General features: G+C 27.2%; 1 long non-coding RNA gene across 1 annotated transcript; it reads left to right on the top strand.

The window, feature by feature from the left end:
- Nucleotides 1-11,857: 11,857 nt before the first annotated feature.
- LOC132737681 (uncharacterized) lies at nt 11,858-13,248 on the top strand. The gene is made up of 2 exons (XR_009626767.1): nt 11,858-12,014; nt 12,589-13,248. It is a non-coding gene; the product is annotated as an uncharacterized LOC132737681 (long non-coding RNA).
- Nucleotides 13,249-15,038: the final 1,790 nt, after the last annotated feature.

Below are 15,038 nucleotides of genomic sequence, written 5' to 3'. Positions count from 1 at the left end.
ACTAAATCAAGTAAAATTTGGGGTAAATTGGCCCATTTTTGTCATTTTGGGGAAAGATCTGAATAAATGACTTCAAATTTAAAGCAACAATTGGGATGACATTTTTTCAGTTCAAATATAAAGTCTAACCAGACAGTTTTATGGGCGTCTATAAAAAATTTAAAGAATTTCTCAAATTTTATCCCTTTTTAAAATTTATTAATTACAATGGGTGAAAAAAATGTTAAAAAAAAAGATTTCTATGGGAAATTTTTAGCAAAATTTTTTCCTTACTCTTTTTTAAATTGGTGTTCTTGGGAAATTTTTTGAAAAGAATTTAAATATTAGTAAAAAATTTTTCGAACAAAAAAAGAAATCAAAAAATTTTATTAAAGTTTAATTTGGGGGTCCTGGATTTATTTTTAAAAAATCCTTTTTTTGTGCCCAAATCATCGCAAATTGCTTTTTAAAAATTTTTTGGGAAAAATTTCTTTGAAAAGGGAACATGTTGTCGTTTAAAAGTCCCCTTTTTAAGGTGAAAAATTTTTATCCGGTTTCGGGTTTGCCAGGGAATGACAAAAAGTTATCATACGTGCCATTTAACGTGAGTTCACCCATTTTTCATTTCCTCAGCAGTGTAAAGTAGAGCAAGGCAGGAATTCCTTACAAACGTCCAAAATTGAAAATAGTTAAGACCAGGTTTAATAGTGCATGTTCAATGGCAGTACTGGAAAGTGCCAAACCACCATATATGGGTTAAAAACCTGTTTAAACATAATGACACATTTAAACATGAAACGGAAGAAACATATGTTATATGTGCTTTTTATAAATAGTGATTATCACGGAACCTTTAATGTGACATTAAACTGCCATTTCCATAATTAACAAATAAAGCATGGGGTTGAGGCAAGTTACGGCCTGATTTTATCAGACTGAGGAAGGTATTGCCATATTCCTCCGGGGGTCTGACCAACCAGTTCCGTAAACTTTGCATTTTACCCGAAAAGCCATGTTTTTATTTGTTATTTATAACGAATCTAAATCCTTTCATCCATTTATTTTGTGCTGTCATTTTACATTATTTGCTTTTCAAATAATAATTTTACTTGTTCAGTGTGTGAAATATCTCAAATCAAAGTCAGATTTTGTTTTATTATTTTCAAGCGATGCAGCAAAAAAATAATATTCCGTTTTTGTTAATCAAATTAAATATTTAATGTAACTAGGCAAAAAACCCGGACATTGAGAATTTCACAAACTGTATAAATAAAACCTATAATTAAATTAAAGACAAATCATGACTTTTGATCAACATGTAATAAATTTATCTCTCTGATAAAAGGCGAATCGCCTGGCCATTTTTGACAGTTATCGTCTGTTTATGTCGTCATGAAATTCGCATGTCGTGAAAGTTACGTTTAAACGGTCTTCATAAGAATTATGGACCGCCCCTGGTCTGTACGCGGTTTATGGACCGGATTACGTCATATTAAATATAGAAGAGCATATGCAAATGAGGTATTATATAAAGTGAAGTATGTGACCAAGTAAAAGACTTTTTGTACCTTAATGAAAACAAGCAATGGACAAAACTAAAAAAAAATGAATTGTGAATAAAAATCAGAGCTATTGATTCCTGTATATCACAAAGAAGTTGTAAAACGAAGATCTGCAGCCATAAATTACAACTGAAGTTAAATAGCAACTAAATCACCGTGAGTAGGAGCATCCAATCCAGATCTGACAGTTAATATTTAACAAACACCTTTGAATTTGATGCACGTGCTCGTGAATAATAAGTTATATCATTGCAATTATATACTTTCATAGTTTAAAAACGATTTTATCGTCGTGTTACATTTATAATTGTTATAATTATTTTTGCAATACAAGTATAAAATCCAATTTAACACTTGAAACTTGACAATTTTAATTTTGATATTTAACAACAAGTTGCATAAATCTAACTTATTTTATGTATGTATTTTAAATTAATGTTTCCATGATCCTTATCGTTAAAAACATTTTTTAATTATTTTAATGTGTAAAATGTTTGCATATTATTTCTTTCTAAAACATTACGAAAAGTTTTGAGACAAACGCAAAAGTAATTGCATTTTTACACAAGCATTGTGACTTTTGGACATTTCTTATGACACCTCATCTTATTTGTGCACAATTTCAAAACAAACACCAAAATATAAATACAAAAAAATATCTAAAACAACTTATAATAATTCCTCACCGAAGAACGCAATTGTATAAAATCTTTTTTAATCAATAACAGAACGAAGTGATGCTACCTGTTTGTGTTTCATCCTCTAAAGTATTGCTCCTTAACGCGCCCACGGATAGAGTGACGACCCATCCATTTACATATATCTCTCATACCCGTTATTTTGAAATCAATATTTCCATAGTCGTTGAAACTTATTCAGCAATTCAAACTTGAAATAAACTAATATAGTAAGCACCATACAGATCACGTATGCAAGGATACCGTTCCAGTAAATTGAAAACCATCAGACGAAAGTCCGGCATTGTAAATTCAGCCTTATGCATGTGAGCATTGTCATTATGTAGGTATATGTTTTTCTGAGTCCGGTAGTGCTTTTTTTACCTGCATTGCCTAAAGAAAATCGCACAGTTGATTTTGATGATTTTCCATAAACTAGTTACTATTTTAAAAAAAACTTTAGGTTGCAAAATATGTATTAGTTATACTTGTTGATAAATATGTTTGGTAGGACACAGTATAACGGTATATATCGCCAAACCAGTCAGGACAGCAAGGGTCTTAAGCAAGCCCTTGTGGTCCATGAATACTTTTTGAACACGTGCCTTTTTGGGCGAAGTTGATGACGAGGATTCAACACGTTTTTTCTGGTTCAAAGTGATAAAACCGTAATGGCTTTGACTAGCCTGATTCAAACACTTGTAAATTAACAGAGAGGTCGTACGTTACACTGCCGAATAATAAATGAATAATGTATTGCTCGAACATATGAACCAATACTCTACCTATAAAGACGCAACAATAAAAAGGGTTGTCACAAAACTTTCCGGACAACCCTCGTACATATTTTCGATTAAAGCTACATGAAATAAAACATGTAAAAATACTTTTCCGTCGGTTTAAAGATCAAGCATTCAATAGTTTAGTTAACATTTGAAACAACATTGTTGTAAATTTTATTAAAAATTGTTCATTAGTTATGATTTTAAAAGGAAAATCCCACGGTATCACTATAGTCCGTATACAAATTTTAACATGCAAATGAAGACCAGTATATTTAACTCGTGTATGCAGTGCATGAACCCTGTCGCCGAGGTTTTTGTAATAAGAACGTTCTCATTTATTGCTCTGAAGGAAATATGTAGTATAAATATACGACAAGGCCACATTTGCACGATGAAATAATTTGTAATATCGCCGTATTCTATTTCTTCTATAAAATGTTCATGTAGTAGTTAACCTCCTTGTAGGAGATGTCACTAAAGACAGTTAAAGGTAAAATAAAAAAATTTTAATTCAGGGAAAAAATCAAAAAAGTAAAATTTTTTGGCCCAAAATCAAAAAATAAATTTTTGGTTTCAGACACGGGAAAATTTTTCTTTTTGGGGCCCGGACTTTTTAAAAAAATTTTTTTTGCTTGGGAAAAATTTTTTTTTATGGGACGGTTAAAAGGGTTTTTCCAAATAAGTGGTTTTTTTAAAAAAAAAAAATTTTTTTCAAATATTTATTACCAAAAAATATTAAAATTTTTTTAAAAAAATTTTTTCTGGCATTTCCAAGATCCCTTCAATTTTTAAAATTTTTTTGCTTTCGGTTTAAACCCTTTAAAATAAAAAAACCCTTCACAATACCGATTAAGGGAAAAATTTTTAGAATTTTACAATTCCCAAAAATTTAAACAAATTTTCTAATATTTTAAGGGTTTTTTGAGACCCTTTAAAGTTTTTTAAAAAAAAAATTTTGTTTAAAGCCCAAAAAGGGGTTTTTCCCCCTTTTTAATTTCCCTTTTTATATAAATTTTTTTTTGATGGTTTTTCTAAAAATTTTTTTAAACCCCCATACAGAACGTTCTTTTCGTGCCAATAAACCTTTAATTTTACACCTTATTCCTTTAGATAAAAGGCCCCTTTTTTGTTGTTTAAAATTTTTTTGCATTTTTTCTTAAAGTTTTTGGGGCCCAAAATTTTTTTTTCAAACAAACCTTTAAAAGGAAAAAAAATAAAAAATTAAAAAGGGAAATCTATTTTTAATTTTAAAAACACCATTTTTTATTTTGTTTTCATGTTTTTTTTTTTATTTCAAAATTTTTAATTTTCCCGGGAAAATTAATTTTTTTACTTTTATTTTATAAAGTTAAAAACAAATTTTTAAAGGACGAAAAAAAAATAAACCAGATATGTATTAATATTTGGGATTCCCAAAATTTTTTTGGTTTAAAAAACTTATTTAAAATTAATTAAAGAATTTTAAGTTTTTTTGCCCTAAAAACAAAAAGCTTATTTAATTTTTTTAATTTTTTAAAAATTTTTTTTTTAACAAAAAATTTTTTTTAAGGGTTTCTTTTTTATTTCGGTTATAATTTAAAAAAAGGGAATTAAATATTATTGTTAAAAAAGTTTAAATTTAAATTTTACCCCTATTTTTTAACCAAAAGAACCCTCTTCGGAATTTTTTAAAAGACATAAATTAATTTCAAATTTTATACCTTTTTGTTTTACCGGGATATATTTTTAAAAAAATTTTTGCTTTATTTTTTAAAATTTAGAAACCGGGGAAAATTAAAAAAATGTCCCAAAAATGTTTAAAATTTTTTAAAAATTAAATTCAGGTAAAAAATAAAATACTTGTGGAAAATTTTAAAACAAAAATTAAAAATTTTTTTAAAAGAGGGGAAAAAAAAAATGGGGATTCCCTTGGGTTCAAAAAAGGAAAACCTTTTAAAATTTTTGTTAACTTAGTTTTTAACAAATTTTTTTAAACCCGTTTTCCTTCAATTTTTAAACCAAATTTATGGAAACAAAAAAATTTTAAATTATTTTTCAAAATTTTTTAAAATTTAAATTAAAAGTTTTTGCCCAAAATTTACATTTGCAAAAAAGCATTTGTTAAAAACCCTTTTTAAATTAAAAAAAAATTTAATAAATTTTAAAAATTTAAATGATTTTTTAAAATTTGGGAAAAAATTGGGCTGTTTTATTAGAAAACCAAAATTACCCCCCAAAAAAAAAAGATTTAAATAACCTTTAATTTTCATTTAAAATTTTATAATTTAAATTTAAAAAATTTTTTTTTTGTTTTTTTTAAGAAAAATTTTTATTTTTTTTTAATTTTAAAAATTTAAAAAATAATTTTTTTTTAAAGCCAAAATATTTTTTTCAAAGTTTTTAAATCCTTTTGAGATCGCAAACGAAAAACTAAAAGGCAAAATTTACTAAGGGAAAATGAATTTGTAAAATAGTTCAAAATTTAATTTTGGGTTTAAAATTTTAAAAGGTTTAGGTTATTTAAAAAAAAATTATTTGGAAATTTCAAAAAAGACCCTTTTAACCCTTTGTTTAGTCCAAAAATGATTTTTTTTCCCCCATTCGTGTAAAAAGAAAAAATATTAATTTAAAAACTTTTTTGTTAATTAAAAACAAAAAAATTTTTCCCAAAGGGCAAGCGTTAAAAAATTTTCAATTAACTTTAAAAATTTTTACTTAAAAAATTTTAAAAAATTCATATAACAAAAGTTTGCGGGAAAATCAAGGGGAATTTGGACCAAAAAATTTTTTTTGAATTTTCTTAGGGGTTTTATAACATGGATTTTGTTTAAAACCCTTTTGATCATTTCCTAATTTGATACCTTTTTTTGTGGGGAAAACCCATTCCAAAAGGGAAAACGGGAACGTTAAAATTTTTTCTTTTAAAAATTTTTTAAAAAAAAAATTAATTTTTCATTTATTTTTTTTAATGGTAAAAATTTTTTGGGAAATAAATTTTTAAAATTTCAAAACACCCGGGAAAATTTTTTCCTTATTTTTAAAAACCAGGTTTTTAAGGGCCCCAAAAAATTTTTTTTTTTTTAAAAACCCAAAATTTTTTGCTTTTAAACATTTTCCCTTTGAATGAAAACGGTGTTCCGGTTTGTTTATTCCAAAATTAAACCCTTTTATTTTTAAAAAGGAAAAAAAAAAGGGGGTCCAAAATTTAAAGTTACAAACAAATATTTAAAAAAATAAAAATTAAACAATATATTCCGTCATTTAAAAACCCCAAGCTTTTTTTTTGTAAACATTTTAAAAACCGGGTTTAAAATTTTTTAAAAAAATTTTCAAAGAAGGTTTTTAAAAAAACCCATTTTCCTTTTAGCCCTTCGTTTTTAAATCAAATGGGGGACCCGTATTAAAAAACTCTTTTGCGGGGTAACCCCTTAATTTTTTGATAAAAATTTTTTCATTTTCTTAAAAATAATTTTTTGTATTTTACCACCCCGGTCGACGGTTTTTGAAAAACTTTTTTCCAAAAAAAGCGGATTCAGGAAGATGCCAAAAAACGTTAGGTTAAATTAAAATTTATAAGGGCTGTTTAAAGGAAAAAGGAAAAAATTGAATTAATTTCGTTTTTAAAGGGGATTATTTTTAAAGTGTATTTCCCTTTATTTTTAAATTTTTTTTTCCGTTCCCAATTTGGGAATTAAGTGCTTTTTGATTTTTTTTTTTTTGTTTAAAAAAAGTTTAATTTTTTAAAACTTTTTGACCTTTAAAAATTAAAATTTTTTTTTGGGGTAAATTTTAAAAATCAATCACATTTACGGTTTAAATTTTAAATTTTTCCCAAATTTGCAAGGGGCCCTTTTCTTTAAAACAATCACATTTAAATTTTTGCCTTTTTAAATTTTTTTTAAAAAAAAAAGGGGGGGGTCCCTAAGAATTTACAGAAAAAATGTTCCCGCTTTTACCCCTTTAAATTATTTTGTTAAATTAAATTGACAAAATTTTCCTTTAAAAAAATTGCTATAAATGTTCAACCTAAATTACAATAACCAAAAGGAACCAATTTTTTTTGAAAATTGTTTTTTGCTTTGAAAAAAGATTTAAAAGGAAAAAAATTGGGACCAAACCATTATTTTCCTTTTAATTTTTCTGCAATTAAGAAAGGCCCCAAAAAAAAATCCCTTTTAAAAAAGACCCCCTTTAAATTTTTTACTTTTTAATATTTGAAATCTTATAAGACACACCTTATTAGTTACGAGAGTTTATGAATAACAGAACTATATGTTTATTAGACAGCACATATATAAGATAAGTTTATACATTTGTATATATAACACAGACATGCTAGGGATTCAAAATTTGAATGGTTTCATATAATGCCGTAAAAAAATAAAGAAATTTCAAACAATTCATATTTCTAAATTTGTCTAATCTAACAAAATGTTGTTGTAGTGCATCAATTACCAAGGGTTGGGGAGCAGCAGCAGTGACTAATTCTCGCATTATGCGATAATTGCGCGGACATGTACATAAGGTTTTATGGTCTTCTGGTCATTGAACCTTTCCGATTTTTCGTAGCGGAACATTTAGCCAAACCTTTTCCATTCATTGCTAGGTCAACTTCTCACAAACAGTATCACAAACGCAACCATGTGTGTTTTTTTTGTGCAAACCAGGTCAACAAGTTACCATGTTTTATCTCAGTGTAGCAATTGGATAACAAGTTAGCCAATTAACATAAACCTTTGAACACTGGAAAGGTCATTATCGCATTATGCCGAGCAGCAACAAAGTATTAACGTCTTTTATACATATGACCGAAATACGGCGTTAAGACATTGCCGCTAATCATTATTTGTTGTCTCCCTTTAAAAGAGACGGACAGTTGTCAATGATGTAAATATCTGTCATTCAGTCTAACAAACTAGCAAGAAACATCTTATTAAATAAGAAAACTTCGTAACACAAAATAAAGATTTGAAAATGTTTTTATTGCTGTTAATACTGATAAGTGTTTTTCATTTGTGAGAATCAATTTTAGTGTTTGTTGTTTTTAATGAATGTGTGTGCTTTCAAGAACAGATCTGATGTTGTCAAGTCACAAATTAAGCTCTAAATTGGCCCGAGCTTAGATCTTTCCCAGGTCTTGTTGATGGTTTTTGTACTTCCCTTTTTCAAATTGTCTGAGCTATCTGGTGATGTTTCCCTTGATCTAGATTTATGCATAACAAAATCTTTAGTTTTTATTGTTTTAAAGTGTCTGCTGTCTTATTGTCTAAACTGTAGATTAACCGTCAATCTAAAGTCATTTGGAAAATGTTTGAGGCCACATTTTGGCTTTGACACAGTCAGTGGTGTTATGCCCTTCAATGTAAAGCTTTGTTAATAGTGAATGATTATGTCATCAAAACGTCTGGTTCTTATGCAAGTGACAACAGTTCATTCATTGACAGTAGACACCTTGAAAGTCACCTAGAATTTAATACGTTATTCAGCACGTGTGCTCATTCACTCGCCCATTATTGAGAAAAGAGCAATATTATTTTATTGTAAATTTTCTTTTAAGCTACTGCACATATGGTTAATTAACACGCTGTTAACTTTCAAGATATACAGAGAAATAGTCGTTTTCATATTTGAATTGATTTCAAAATCCCTTATTAACAGGTATTACAAAATGCTTCATGCACGACATATTTATAGGCCTGGCAATATTTTATAGTTGTTAGCCTTTTATCAATAAGTATGACTTTTGTCTTAGAGCTAGGAATCCCACAATGCATTTCATTTGTTGCAAGTCATGTTTAAAATTTTGTTGGTACATGATCGATCAATTCTCGCATGCAGATTAGAAACCGTAAATTAAGAAGTTAGCAAAGGCAGTATTATTTAAACGCTTTGATTGACATCTCAAATGAGAAAGTCTTGTAAATATTGCGTGCTACATATTAATAAATACAAATGCAAAATGAATAAATATTATATGCAACGAATGTATTTAGGAATTATACATAGATTATGTTGCGCTAAAGCACAACTTTCATATTAATTGTTCAATCATACATAGATAAAGACTAATAAAGAATAGTGGACAACAAAAATATTAAATGAAACAAGACACAAAAGACTAATAACAACAGCAAAGAACAAACAAAATAATCATCGTCATCATCATGATCATCCCTGTCACAACATCACTACCAATAATAATAATAATAATAATAATTATAATAATAATAATAATAATAATAATAATAATAATAATAATAATAATAATGATTATCATTATATATGATTATGCTAATAATGATGATAATCATCATCATCATCATCATAAGAATCATAACATAGTAATAATAATAATAACAATAATAGAAATAAAAATAATAATAGATAATAATAATAATAATAATAATAATAATGATAATAATAATAATATTAATAATAATAGTAGTAATAATAATAATAATTTTTATAATCATAATAATCATAATTAGTATAATTTTTATACTAAAAATAAAAATAGTCATTAAAATAATAATAATGATAATTATAACAATAATAATTATGATAAAATAATAATTATAATAAAAAAAATAATGTTAATAATCATTATAATAATAATAATAATAAAAATAATAATAATAATAATAATAATAATAATGAATAAAAGTAATGATTATAAAAATTATAATCGCATCATGGAATTTTATACTTCTTCCTAGTTTCATTATAATTATTATAATTATTATTATTATTATTATTATTATTATTATTATTATTATTATTATTATTATTATCATCATCATTATTATTATTATTATTATTATTATTTATTATTATTATTATCATTATTTATCATCATAGTTATAAAAAATTCGTAATCTTTTATTAAAAAGAAATCAAATAGATAAAAAATTTGAAAACGAATCATTTGATGAAAATCCAGTTTGATTTTTTTCCAATATCTTTTAGTGGGAATAAATAAAGTTGGAATTTTTTCCAACAAAAATAATTGGAAATAAATCCAATCGGATTTTTATTTTTTTTCAAACCATCTTATTGGTAATTCAGCGTGTATAATTATGTTAATTTCTGTCGAAAACTATCATTTGCCTTTCATTATTAGCGCTTTTATGCTCTTATAATTTTTCTGTAAAAATCCGGTCGAAATTTTTTCCAGCTTTCAAAATGGGTTTTTTTTTTACTTCAGAGAATAAGTTCCTCAAAACTTGTCAGAAAGTCATTAAATGATGTATAGCATACAGTATCTAATTGAAAATGTTTAAGTTGTGACAGGTGTATATTATTTTGCAATCATAGTTTTATTATCGAAACAATTTAAGTTTACACATTCAACCTCCAATCCTTTAAACAAATGTTTGATTTTAAAACAATATTAACCTATTATAAATTTCCAATTTAAATCTCATTAATTGCTGACTTAACATTAATGTTAAAACATATAAGAAAGTAATAAATGCTTCATTTCATGGTTGCGAAACATAAAAATTAATGTTATTTATTATAATGACTGAGATGCAATATAAGATAAATGTGTTATATTTATTGCTTTAAGCATTTCATAAGGCAGCGTTTTGCTGCTCATTTATTGAAAGGGTTGTAATGTAAGCAGAAAAAACTAAATTTAATTAAAAGAAGAAGCATGTGGGAAAGTTATAGCTGATATCATTCATTTTAAAGCACCGAGAAATTTTAACGCCAGTAAATAAAATGTCGCGGGCAACTTTTAAATCGTCAAGATTTTATGTCGAAATTGTATAAAATGAGTTTTCCTGTCACACTTCTGTCGTAAAAAGTCAACATTTTCTGTCTTCAAAGAAGACTGAGCCATTGTCTATTGCGGCCATTATAATCCGCGATATTTTGTTTGGCATACCTTGTAAAAAAATTGAGTTTGAGAATTAAGCCTTGACTTTGTATTCCCGAAAATGTCTTTGTGCAAAAGTGACGAATTTCTTACAAAAAGTCGCAGCTAAAAAGTCGTGATCCTTCGTTGTTGAGGAACACAAAAACGCAGCCTATTATACTTGTTTTATATAAAACTGCAACAAAAGTATATATTAAATGATCTTGTCTTGTTTCAAGGAAACATTAGCTATATATCTGATATGTCGGAATATCCCTTGAAGAATCTGACAACCATTAAGTGATTTATTGGGAAACAAAGAGACGGCGAAACAGCAAGACAGCATCTATTTATATATACAAAACATATTTTCCTCTCCTTTAGCTAATTTTGGAGTAGTGTTGATAAAAAATGATCTATATACCTCTTTTATAGGTAAATATTCATCTCTGTCACTGATTTATTTGGGAAAAAAGACAAAAGAAAACGAGTTGTTTATTAATATTTCATACCATTTAAGTGCTTGCATTTGACATCTATATGGTAACATGAGTGCGGCTTGTTGAATTACATGATATCAAGTTTTTACAGTCTATTTTTTCAAATAGGAAATCTAACTTTATGAGAATGCCATCAAATGACATGTTTGTTATTAACATTTATGTACAGTACTAATTTTCACATGAATAAAGGGTATTATTGACTGTGGTATCTCATTTCATTTACAACTGTCAGAAAATGTCAGTCGCTACATAATGCCATTACTTGTGTTAACCAAAACTGTTTAAAACCGAGCTTAAGTTGTGTTTCCTGCAATATACTTTTTGACCGAAGGCTAACAATGAAACACTTTTAATAAAAATTAATGTTAGTTATCAAACTCTGCCTTAGTGTACTAGACTAAACGTTATCAAACAAGGCCATTGAGTTAGCTAAACTATAGCCTTCTTCTTACAACAGATTTGAACCATGCCACCAGTGCCGTCTTATGTAATAGGGCCCGTAAGTCTCGTTTACTTTCACTTTCGATTTACCACTTCCGGGTACATTGGCAGACTTATTTACCGTTGTGCATATAGGTAACCCGAAGAACTCGAGGGATATAGAAGTTAAATTTGTTTCGGTCCTCTTCAGATTTAAAGGAATGGATAGCACGGGTCAAAAAATGCAGGTAGGTCAATTATCTGACGGAAAAAAGAGGGATTTATAGAGTTTAATAAAACTAGTTTATTTTCGGATAGTGACAATTGTTTCGGATGTTTTGTCAAGGTAGTGAACTCTAGTTGTTTAGCTTTTAGTATTGTTTTAAAACTTCTGATGTGAGAAATTAATTCAAACCATTTTAACTTATTGAAATAAACAATGGAGAAACACTTTAATTCTAGTGTATATTAAAGTTATACAAAATTCGGACATTGCACAGTAATACGGATATTTTTTTCCCTTCCATTTTATTCTTGTTCCTTTTTCAATTATATATACATGTTAATATCAATATATTATCAAAATATATTAATAACTTTTGGATTTCACTGCATGATAATTGATAAGTAAATAAAACATTAAAATTAGTCATGTCTCACATTCAAGAAGATCAATATGTGTTCTTGTTTATCTTTAATGTTTATTTACTTCAAATATGGAATGTTTCTGTCAGTCATGACCAGCTTATTAAATGTAATGTTAATATCATTTCTAGTGCCTTACACTTGTAACAACATATTTATTGATTTTTCAATCTGCAGATAAAAAGGGAAAAGATGAAGGAGGATTTGTCCATGAAGACCTTTATTGCAACTACCATCTTCCTGTTCCTTAATTTGAGAATGATATCAGAGAACACAAAGTTACAGTGAAATATTAGTTTAATATAAGCCACTGAGAATAGTCAAATGTACTTTCCTGAAGAAGATGAATGACATCCAGCACAAGAATCTTAATGTATAAAGAGTATGATTTTAAAGTGTTTGACACTATGATCTTGTTAACATGTTAATGCCACAATGATAGAAACAGAGTAAAATATCCACATTTCATTCATATGAAATAAAGATTAGCAAGACTATTATATATCATCTACTACTAATATTGTGAGGTAATCATTGATAAGCTCACAAATTTGAATTCAAAGCTTTGATATCAAGCTGAACATTTTTCAATTAGAATATGATTTATAACTCTATGATAATTTGTTCATGTTAATTTTCAAAGTCTTTACATTTGTAAAAGGAAATATTCTTATTCTTGTATCAGTAGACATTCTCAGTGTAAAGTTACATTGTTCAAATAACTAATAATAATTCCAAGTGCTTTCCTGAAGTTTTTCTTCCACTGGAAAATCAGTGTGATATATATGCTAAGCAGTGCACTATAAATTTTGTAAAAATAAAAGTTTATTAAACCTATGAACTGTTTTTTGTTTCTACTATTTGGCATATATTTATAGCAGTGCTTGATCATAAGAGTTCATCTACAAAATAAGTGTCACTGTGTACTTTAATTCTCTAACGGCAATGGCTAGATTGCTTGAATATGCAAGCATTGACTATATTAAATTCTATGCATGTCATTTGAATTTTGTCTAACTGAAATCGAAACAGACACTATCTAAATAATATTGATGAAAAGTTCTTGACAGCTCTTCAATGACTACATTTACACATATGTACATGGACAGAAGTTAAAAGCATTGTGTGTTTTTGTTTTTGTTTTTTGTTTTTGTTTTTGAAACATTGATAATTTTGAAACAGTTCCAATGGGTATATTAATGTATCAGTGATGTAATTGTTTTGTATAAAGTGCAAACCCTAAGTTTTGCATGTATTGTATACTATTAGATAATTCACTTTTGGTCAAATGTTAACAGGATCAATACATTATAAACAGGTAATTTGAAACCCAAAGAAGTATATGGTATGTAATAACTACCCCTCTGATACTAAAATCTTCAAAGAATGCAGAATTGAAAGTCTTCTCCAATTAAGAGAGAGACTTGGGCTTACAAGGGCTAGCAAGCTAGTGTTTTGCTACAGAATACTCAACACAGATGAATTGCATTTATATTGTTTACTCTGGTATTACTACCTGCCATGTACAAATTACAATGCAAATCATGGCTTTTCTAAGAGCAGTGAAACGTTATAACTGGAAGGAATTTTACACATCTTGCCTCAAAAACAAGTTTTTCTTTGAGATGAATTTTATGATATTTAAATAATGGTTAAAGATTACATTACTTTTACAATTATTGCAGTGATCATGGTGATAATATGAAATGAAACTCAATCAAGATAGAAACATTTTAATGCTGGACATTTATCTTTTTACCGTTCCTGTTACTTTACAAGTCCATACATAACAAATTTATCTTAACTGTTTTGAAACTACATGATGCCTTGTTGAAACTGTTTTGGGCAGCCATTTGCTGAAGATAAAATATCTTTGAATAATTAAGTTAATACAAAGTTACAAATGACAGGTTATTTATTTTTAATAAAGACAGGTTATTTATTTCTAACAAAGACAGCTATTTTGTTTAACATTTTTACACTGACATATATCTTTGAAGTGTCTTCAACCTTAGTTTTTATTAGAATACAAACATTCAGTCAGACAGTTTACACAAGACATGGAGCTTTAAGAAGCTTTAATTCAGTCAAAATCTGTTATGGACTGCCATGTCTCTACCACTATGTACTCCAAGACTGTGTATGGACATTTCCTTTCAACTATGCCTGGTGGTATCACTATTTGATTTCTAATCTGATGGTGAACACTCCAAAATAAATCAAGAGCCATGACAAGTACTCAAGATCCAACCATGAAATCACATATTACCTGTATTTAAAGAAAATTTATCATGAGTTGAAAGCAATAATAATTGGTCAGCTATAAATTTCAATCATTTTCATATTGTCATGAATAGAAAATAATGTTGAAAAGGAAGAAACACTTCTTGGTGTCTTAGTTTTTGTAGATTTGCTTTGACAACTGATCTTTAAAAAAATGTGATAGTGACTAAGTTCTTTTAACCATTTACTGAACATGATTTTACTAAAAAAATATGACCCACTTACTTGAGAAAAATACTTAAAACAGTATTTAACATGAATTAACTACATATGCCATAATGTTTTTTTTTATTTAGCTACACTGTAATTATTTACAAAAACGAGAACATTATATGTTATACAAT

The sequence above is a fragment of the Ruditapes philippinarum genome, unplaced genomic scaffold (assembly GCF_026571515.1).
Source record: "Ruditapes philippinarum isolate M1 unplaced genomic scaffold, ASM2657151v2 ctg131_1_1_1_1, whole genome shotgun sequence".
Classification (NCBI taxonomy): domain Eukaryota; kingdom Metazoa; phylum Mollusca; class Bivalvia; order Venerida; family Veneridae; genus Ruditapes; species Ruditapes philippinarum.
The sequence above is the reverse complement of the archived record's forward strand: the minus strand, read 5'-3'. Positions and strand labels throughout refer to the sequence as shown.